Below are 10,000 nucleotides of genomic sequence, written 5' to 3'. Positions count from 1 at the left end.
GCGGAGTGTATATACTCTTTTTTTATTTCATTTGTTGTGGTCTAAAGGTTTCTCAAGGCTGTTCCGAATTCCATCCCACAGCCAAGTAACCGTGAGATACACGTATGGATAGATGATTTAACACACAACTCTTCATCTTCAAGCTCTGGTTACAAACTGTGCTTTGGAAAAAGAAGAAAGGGAAGAACCTGAATGTGGTATTATTGAAGATCCCTCTCCGACCCACCTTAATAAAGGAATAGTACTTTGTGCTGCCAAAGTCATGCATCATAATTCCACATGCATTTCTAAAATTAAAATGGCCCCCATGACCTTGATTTTTCCTCTAACGAGGTTAATCCGCCCGGCCATCTGCAGTAATTGACACATTGGATGTTTAAAAGCTCTTTCGGTTTTGTCACAGATGCGGCATCATTAGGCAGAAAATTTGCTTCATTATCAGTAATTATTATTATCAGCATTGTTATGGTTACACTGCTAGTGTTCAATGAAAGGATGTCAAAGGAGATTATCAATACCTCACACAGCTCTATTGATGAGGTCGTGCCTCCGAGTGGAGTTAATAGCAAAGGAAACGCAGTCCCTAGTGGCCGCTACGGGAACTGGAGTTCAGCACCACCACACGATGGACAGCTCCTGGCAGCGGGTCTTAAGGGCGCATTCGCACTCGGCCATCTGTACCATTTCAACAGGCCCTCAAAACCCACCTTTTCAAGATCACTTTCATCCCACAACCTCCTTCCCTTCTCTCTCCTTCCTCCTTTAGACTATTCCTAGTTTCATCTAGCTATTTCAGTGTTTAAGTTACCTATTTTATTTTATCCTATTTTATCATTTTATCTTTTTACTTACACGTTATTATTAAATGATTGTATTTTGTGTTCAATCTGTAAAGTGTGTCTAGAAAATCACTATACATGTTGAGTGCCTCGTTATTATCATTGACCAATAGGAACTACCGGTGTAGCAGCTCTAACCAATCAGAAACCACCGTGTAGCGAGGTGCCATGAGGCATCAGCGGAAAAGATGAATGAGTACTGGTAATAGTGGAATATGAAGCTAGGGCCTCGGGCATTGAGGCGCCCATCTGCAGAACTAATTATCCCTAAACCTAACCGACGCGGTCGCGAGGGTTAATTGATGAAAGCGATTAGATAAACGATAAGCATGCTGGTGAGATAAGGTGTATTTCAGCCAAAACTGATCGCTTGGGCGGACCAATCAGAAAGAGATGACTGCAGAAACAACCAATCAACTGATGGGAACGGGAAGACCTAATTTCTCTGCTCCTTATGCCTCAGTCAGCTGTTGGGGGGGTTGTCCCTCCCTCCCTCCCCCCCTCTCTCCCTCCCCCATCCTCCTTCTTCCCTCCACTCTCCCTCCCTCCCTCCCTCCCTCCTTCCCCTTCATCCCTTCTTCCTTACCAATAAGGATAAAAGCATAAAGGCCTTACTGCTCATTCTCCATCTCCCTACCCTACATCCCCCCCCCCCCCCCCCCCGCCCCCCTCCCCCATCGGTATCGCCCCCGCCCCCGAGTCACATACACAACACACACACAATCTTTCTCCCCCCCACTTCCCCCCCCACACACACACACACACACACACACACACGTTGCACTGCCGGATTGCAGGAACAGATGAGTGCTGACAAACTCTCTGGCGGCCCCCCCTCTGCCCCCCCCCCCCCCCCCCCCCCCCCCCCAGCCCTCTGCCCGCCCCCCCCCCCCCCCCTGAAAGGCCATTAGCTTGGAAGCTAACTTGTGGCGCCTTTAATGAACCAGGACGGCTGCTGGAACCAAGCCCAACACACACACACACAAACCCACATATGTACTGACAAACACACACATACTGACACGGACACAGTTAATGACTGTGTCTATGTACACTATGCACACTGATACACACTGACACACACACACACACACACACACACACACACACACACACACACACACACACACACTGAGAGAAAGAGGGGATACAGGAGAACAACAGATGGGCGGGATTAAAGGGACTAGAGAGAGAGAAACTAAGTTGATAAAGAGACAGAGGGAGACAGAGGGAGAAGGAGGGAGACAGGGGGAGACAGGGGGAGACAAAGGGAGAAGGAGGGAGACAGAGGGAGACAGAGGGAGACAGGGGGAGAAGGAGGGAGACAGGGGCAGACAGAGGGAGAAGGAGGGAGACAGAGGGAGAAGGAGGGAGACAGAGGGAGAAGGAGGGAGACAGAGGGAGAAGGAGGGAGACAGGGGGAGATCAGGCGATGAGACAAAGTCAGAGACAGACAGAGAGAGAGAGGGGTTTGCGTGTTGGCTGTCAAAAGAACGACTGACCAGATGACACTACTGAGGAAGGCGTAGGCAGTGAGCGGCGAGCGAGGAAGAACCCGTTTTAGCCTGCAGCAGCAGAGTCATCATGGAGAAGGAAACATGGAGAAGAGAGGAGGAGGAGAGGAGGATGAGGAAGAGGAGAGGGAACTGGAGTATTGGTGGACAGAGAGAGAGAGAGAGAGAGGAGAGAGAGAGAGAGAGAGAGAGAGAGAGAGAGAGAGAGAGAGAGAGAGAGAGAGTGTGAGAAGGAGAGAGAGTGAGTGAGAAAGAGTAAAAGCAGGAGATCAGCTAAGGAGGGGAGCGAAAGCGTAAAGGGGGGTGCGGTCGAGGGAGAAGAGAGAGACGAGCCAATGAGCTTGCAGTGGTGGAAACCAGGGAACCAAAGGCAAACAGAGAGAGACCCAGAAACATGAGGGATGGGGGGATGCAGAGGAGTACGAGAGGGGGAGGGAGAGGGAGGGAGACGGAGGGAGACGGAGGCAGAGATCAATGATTGAATGGGCAGAGGAGGATTAATGGGAGCACAATGAAGCCAGAGTGAACAAAAGGCAGAGAGCTGGAGAGAGTTACAGGAAGGAGAGGAAGTGATGTCACAAGGCACGGGCCAATCAAAGGTATGAAGTCTGTCGGTGCAGAGATATAGAAGAGAGAGACAGGGAGAGAGAGAGAGAGAGAGAGAGAGAGAGAGAGAGAGGGGGAGAGGGAGACAGAATTTGCTGCTCCCCGGATTACAGGCATGACTCATACGTTAAATGCCGTCATAATGAATGCAGGGCGTGTGTGTGTTAGTTCCTATTGTGTGAATAGACGTAGAGTATAGTATGGCGTGTGAAAAGCGTGTGAGAAAATGTGTAGTGTATTGTGTGTGCTGTCATTCTGGGAACTGTTCAGGATTGTATAAAGGGAGTGAGTGTGTGTGTGTGTGTGTGTGTGTGTGTGTGTGTGTGTGTGTGTGTGTGTGTGTGTGTGTGTGTGTGTGTGTGTGTGTGTGTGTGTGTGTGTGTGTGTGTGTGTGTGTGTGTGTGTGTGTGTGTGTGTGTGTGTGCGCGCGTGTGTGTGTGTGCACAATAGAAGGGCGATGCGAGGATAAGAAACCGCCCACCAACCGCTAATCACTTCCTCCTCACCTTATCACACACACACACGCACACACACGCACACGCACGCACACGCACGCACACGCACGCACACGCACGCACACGCACGCGCGGCCTCCCGCGGTGCCTCCTCCCCTTATCCCCCCCCCCCACACACACTCACAGCCCCCCCCCACCCGAGCTTCTCCCCAGGGAGCCGCTGCCATCCCGGTTCCAGGTCATCGGATTAACTCCTCTGGTGCTGAACGCTCACTTCAAAGTCCTGCTCCTCCCTCCCCTTCCCCTTCCTCCTTTACGTCTTCTGCATCGTAGTCGTCATCATCATCACCATCATCACCATGATCATCATCATCCTCGTCGGTGTCGTTGATCATCATGATCTTCGTCATCATTATCATCGTCATCGTCATCATCTTTTTCTTCTGCGTTTTCGCAGATTACGGCCGGACGTGTTCGGATCCGAACGCGAACCACTAATGAGAGACGCGATCAGAGCCCGAGGGCGAGAGCTCGCAGGCGCCCGTTCCCAGCCAGGTGAGGACATCGGGACGTACGTCCGTCCGATGGGAGGACACACTCGGACACAGACTAGAGTGTGCGTTCCATACACACCGCTCCATGTCATGTTACGACACATTTATAATTGTGAGCATGGCTCACGAGACCCCCTGTCATGTTGGGGTCCCCCGTATAATGTGGGGGTCACAGACTGTCACATGGGGGCTCTACAGCAGCCCTTATGACCTGGTTTGAACAGTGTGCCATGTTGACCCCTCGATCTAATTACACTCTCTCTAGAATGGTGGAAAGACTGATCGCCGTGACATTTACCCTCACCCAATGACTCTCACTCAAACACTGCCCTTCAGCCTCGCCCTCTCTCTCCCCCTCTCTCTTCCACGCTCACACTCTCACTCACTCTCTGTCTATCTCTGTGATCGTCTCCATCTCTCTCTCTCTCTCTTTCTCTGTCTCTCTCTCTCTTGTGCGCACACACTCCTTTTATGTAGGACATAGCGTGTATATAGATAGATATTTTCAGTGCCTCTGTCCCCAGGAAATTTCACTGGGAAACTTCCAAAGTACAGATTGCCCCATTTTCCAGCCACTAAACTGGCACAGCCCACTTCCCTCCCCTTCCCTGTCTGACAGCGACCCGGAAAGACGCCATGACACTGAGAGACCACAGCGTTGATGACGCGTGGCGTGTGTGTGTGTGAGCCTGTATGTTTGTGCGTTTGTGTGCCTGTGTGTCAGGACGACACATGAGCGACATTAGTCGCGTTTGTCACCCTTCCCGGTACACAGAGCGCGCCGTTGGCCACGGGGTTGGTCATGTGTGTAAACTGTAACCTTGCGCCATGCGCGGTGAGTAGGCTAATTGAGCTCTTATGTAACTGTCGAGGAGTCCTTGGGGTGCACAGGCTCCTGCTACGTGATTCGTCACAGGGAGCACCAATCAAAATTGCCGTGACCCAGAGATTCCCAAAGGGGCGGTTAATTGTGCCAGGATTTTTCTTCTTTTATGCTTTAACGTACTATTGAACAGGAAAGGCTTTGAAACGAGTCAGTTGGCTAAGATAGCTGTCCTGCGTTATCATCATCTCATTATATAATGTCATTATCCCTTCATTGCGTTTCATTATTTTCCTGAGATAATGCCTTTCCTTTTCCTATCCCGATAATTGATTGCCTTTCTCTCTCCCCGTCTATGGCTGTCATTAGTGGTGGCATCCCTTCCTCACATCACCAGTTGCCATGGTGCTGCAAATAAATGACGGTTCGCTCACAAAACACAACCCAACCCAACGTTTAGGGAGAAAGAACTCAGGAAGAAAAACCAAGAACCGAATCATGCTGGCCTCATAATGCACTGCAAGCCGCTGAGTGCACTCCGCTCTTACCTGAAAATATGCAAAGTGCACACATGCATGAACCCCCCGTTCATCTCTCGACTCATGAAGTACCTGCAGTACATGAAGTACGACTTCATAACCACACCGTGAGTCACTTACTCCTCAAGAAGCTATTCACTCAGAACCAGATGTCTACAGGCGACAAAACAGCAAAGCATTCTGGGCTCTTTGCTATTCTCCGAGGCCCTCGGCAACAAATCTGCTCGCACAAAACACAGAGAAACCGGAGACAGAGAGACGACCGACTGATCCAGGTTACACTCTGAGCCGAGCCCCCATCTTGGTTTGACGCAACAACGCATAGCAGAGAAGATGTGCAGAGAGAAGCCCTTCACGCAGTGAGCGACGTGTGGATCCGATCCTCGAAGACGGAGCAATGGAGGAAGGGGACGACACTGAAGAACGAGGAGAAGAATAAATGCAAGCAGAGTGCTTAACTGATTCTGAAGGGCATCAAAGGGACCGCGTAGAACGATGAGAGAATGGGGGGAAGGGGGGGGGGTTTATGGAGCCGCGCTGTTGAAGACATGGAAACCCAGAGCCCTGGGGGGTCCTTACTGCCGTGGTATACTTCAGATGTTTACATGGAGCACAGGAGTGGGAGTCAAGTGATGAAACAAGGGCTAAAGGAAGCAGGTGGCCGTGGTAAAAGTTGACGAGAGGCTAACACACGCGTGGCTAGAGGCTAACACGCACACGACGAGAGGCCAACACACGACACACACACGTTTCTTCCTGTGTGACGGGGCTGGGCTGGTGTAAAACCTTTACTTCAGTAGAGGCATAAATTCGATAACAGTATTTAGTAATAAGCAGCTGTCGTATTCGATACACCATCAATCAGCCTCGGTTCTTGTAGTAGTGCGTGTCGGTATTGCTGATCCAGTTTTTGTTTGGCCTCATTTCCCGCTCTTCCGGGCCGCAATATCAAAAGTACTTTGAGGTAAACAGAAAAGCGTGTCATCTGCGAGGAATGTGTACCGAGAGCTGGGTCACCCTAGATGACCGACACATATCGGAGAGCAACCCAAACACAAAAAAAATCCCGGAGTTGCCCGGGTTCTGGGGAGCCGACATGCTAGTGGCTAAGCTAGGCTGCTACTTCTGTCGCCAGGGCCGGATCTGTTCCAGTTATTTGGCATGGAAGGGGGTTGATGAATAAATGAGGCGCGCTTGGAGTCGCTGTAGGGGTGGAGGACGGGGGGAACATACGAAGGCCTGTGAAATATTAAAAGGTGGAGGCTGCTGCTCCATTGCCGGGGGCCGTAGCATCGGATTGTAGCGTAGCGGGTCGTTAGCGGTAGCAGCCCGCGACCAACCGCCTTTTTCCCTCCATTTCAGTTTCCCAGGACCGACATGAAATGGTAAATGGTAAATGGACTGCATTTATATCGCGCTTTTTCTGCAACCGTAAATAATTAATACAAAAGTAGAATATATTCTATGTAATGTCACGTTCCTGCTATGGTTCATTGACCTTTAGCGGATGCTTTTATCCAAAGCAAGTTACAACCATTCATACACACATTCACAACCTGACGGCGGAGTCAATCATGCAAGGCGACAGCATTTAAGATTAGGTGCCTTGCTCAGGGACACCTCAACACTCAGAGCTAAGAGGCGCCGGGGATCAAACTAGCAAACTTCCGTTTACCTGAGCTAAGCCGTGGTGGTACGGTTTATCGGTACGACAAGATTTGACCTTTGCACATAATTCTAGTTGTTGTTTCTCTGTGTGTATAGGGTCGGAAGCTTCTCCACAGGGGGTATAGGGTAGTTTGAAGTCAGGTCATGAAGACACTGGACGTCAGCAGTGTTTCGCCGTAGCGCTAGAAGTGGTGATCCAACCCCGCTGGGACGCGACCCACAGCTGGCGCCTGCCACACGGACACACGAGAACAGAGTCAATCCCGACGTGGTGTTGAAGTCAACAACGAGCAGAGACCCGATGCAGCGGCTGTAGAACAGCTCAGAGTCTGCGAGTGACGTCTCTCTCTCCATGTATGCGTTTGTGATGCTCAGGACTGAGAGTGTGAGTGTGAGTGTGTATGTGAGTATGTGTATGTGTATGTGCATGTGTGTGAGTGAGTGAGTGAGTGCGAGTGGCTCAGTCAGTCCTGATGCATCAGAGGCGACAATGAGCAGAGAGACCAGATCTAGGGGCTGTAAACCGGTCTGCGCCTGACTCCCCCCCCCTCGCTCCAGGACTACACACAACCCCACGGCACCCCAGAGCAGGATCAGAGGAACCCTGCTGAACCCTCTCTCCGAGCGGGCCGGATCCGACGCCCGCTGCACAGCGCTGCACGGCAGGGGTAGAGCGTTTGTGTTTGGAGTGCCTCCACGTGGGGAGTACGGCTGTCGAGTCAGGTGCTGTAAAGACGTCGGTATCTCTGTGTGTATCTATGCGACGCGCGTGTCAGTTGAAGCCCCGTTATCTTGACCTCACCCATTTTCGACGGACATGGAATGGGAGAGGCGTGCTTCCAGGGAATTGAGTGAGAATTGGGGCACGGTTCCGCAATAAGGATGAAAACAAGATTAAAATGAATTCAATCAGGGTGAGAAGGAGTGGGGTTACAGAGCCCATTAGGAGCTGTGTAGAGGAGGGCCTGAGAGGGCATTGTCGGACAGAGAGACGTGGGTTAGAGAGTCCCCAAGGTTCGGCAGTCGCTGAATCAGCGCCTTTCTCACAGCGATCGCCGGCTTCCGCTTTATGGACTCCCCGATAGGAAGTCCATCTCCTCCCGACACTTTGGGACACACATTGTTAGCCAATCAGACGGTGGCGCATTAAACACATTTGTCCCGCCCTGATCCATCTCCGGACCCCGGCGACGGGGTCCCACCGAGCTAACTCGATCTCGAAGGCAATCCGACGATCACACCTCCGTGTGACGTTATTATCACGCAGTTCGATGCCTGACTCGAGTACCGCTCTGTGTGACCTTGTTAATGCGCCGTCCAATCACATCCAACCCCCGATCACTCACGACGGGTCATCAGTGGGTGGCGGTCACAAGGCTTGCTGGTTAAACGGCGAGGGGGTCGTTAACAGTGAGGTGGTCGTGGTGGGGAGACGGTAGATGGGGGGGGGTGGTGCAGGATGACGGAGAACCGGAGATTATGTTTGACTTCATGAACTGCGACCGCAGAGGGAAGCTGCTGTGCGTGTCAACGGTCTTAATAAGCGCGAAACGGGTTGATCGATACGAGGCTTCACCTCAAACGGTTCCGATAGCCCCGCTGTCTCGTTCAGATCGCTTCTCACCGAGACGGATGTTAATTAAGTACTGGGTACACAACGGAATTACTTTGTTGTCCAAATGTGTGTGTTTGAGTGAGATTCTTTGAAGTGTGTGTGTGTTTGTGTGTTTGAGATTCTATGGAGTGTGTGTGTGTGTGAGTGAGATTCGATGGATCAAGCTTATGTGTGTGTGTGTGTGTGTGTGTGTGTGTGTGTGTGTGTGTGTGTGTGTGTGTGTGTGTGTGTGTGTGTGTGTGTTTCTATGGTGTGTGTGATTCTATGGGGTGTGTGTGTGTTTCTATGGAGTGTATGTGTGTGTCTTTCTATGGAGTGTGTGTGTGTGTGTGTGTTTCTATGGAGTGAGTGAGTGAGTGAGTGAGTGAGTGAGTGAGTGAGTGAGTGAGTGAGTGAGTGAGTGAGTGAGTGAGGTCATGATTATCTAAGCCCCCCCCCCTCCCCCTACACCCGGTGTGGGCGCCCCCCCTACACGGTGACCATCGGAGGTCCGGCCCGCGCAGAGAGAGAATAAAGCTCAGCCCTCGCCTTCCCATTCATGCTCCCGTTGCCTTCCTCCACGGCTACTATAAATACTGTACAGCCAGCTGTGCTTCTATTATTAATGCAGCGCTGCAACTCCCGGGCCCTCGCAGCCCCAACGCAGCGAATTCATCATCGCTGAGCAACCCAACAACGCCCTCTCTCCTGCCCACTGCCACGGCGCCCGGCACGCCGAGATAAGCCCTGTTGTTCGGTGTGCACATCCGAGCGGAGTCGGAGCAACGCACAAACGCACACTCTCTCACAGACACACACACACACACACACACTCAGACACACAATCTCTTTGACGCACGCACACACACTTACTCATTCTCAGACACACAAAGACAGACACACACACACACACTCTCTCACTCACTTTAAGACACACACACACACACACACACTCTCTGACACACAAACACACAGTCACTTTCAGACACTCGGACACAAAAACAGACACTCACTCTCTCTCAAACACACACAAACACACACACACACACACACACACACACACACACTTAAGCTACTGACCCTGGAGACGGGCTTGTTGGCAGGAGGGGGAGTTAGGGCTGAGATATTGCATTACATCAGACCGCTCCGTCCGGATGACTGATCGTTTATGCAACCGCCTGAACGCCACCGAGATGGGATCTCAGCGGGTCCACGGCGCCGACAGATTAGACCCACACCTGATCTGAAGGCGCTGTCATCGCACCGACAGAACCGACACCCGATGGACGAATAAAGATTGCAGGCACGTTGAAAGCAAACCCCCCCCCCCAACCCCCAAGAGGGAACTCATTTTCCCATCAGCCCCGGCGGCTGAGCCGCCAGACAGACAGAAACACGCTGCAGACGG

The 10,000-nt window shown here is 51.7% G+C and overlaps 2 protein-coding genes across 2 annotated transcripts in view; one reads left to right on the top strand and one right to left on the bottom strand.

Annotated features, from left to right (window-relative positions):
- Nucleotides 1-10,000, top strand: part of LOC132471572 (myosin regulatory light chain 2, skeletal muscle) — a 261,626-nt gene that overhangs the window by 81,894 nt on the left and 169,732 nt on the right. The window lies entirely within an intron of this gene.
- shank1 (SH3 and multiple ankyrin repeat domains 1) overlaps nt 1-10,000 on the bottom strand; it is a 19,624-nt gene that overhangs the window by 1,841 nt on the left and 7,783 nt on the right. The gene's annotated exons all lie outside the window — the stretch shown is intronic.

Source organism: Gadus macrocephalus, chromosome 2 (assembly GCF_031168955.1).
Source record: "Gadus macrocephalus chromosome 2, ASM3116895v1".
NCBI lineage: Eukaryota > Metazoa > Chordata > Actinopteri > Gadiformes > Gadidae > Gadus > Gadus macrocephalus.
The sequence above is the reverse complement of the archived record's forward strand: the minus strand, read 5'-3'. Positions and strand labels throughout refer to the sequence as shown.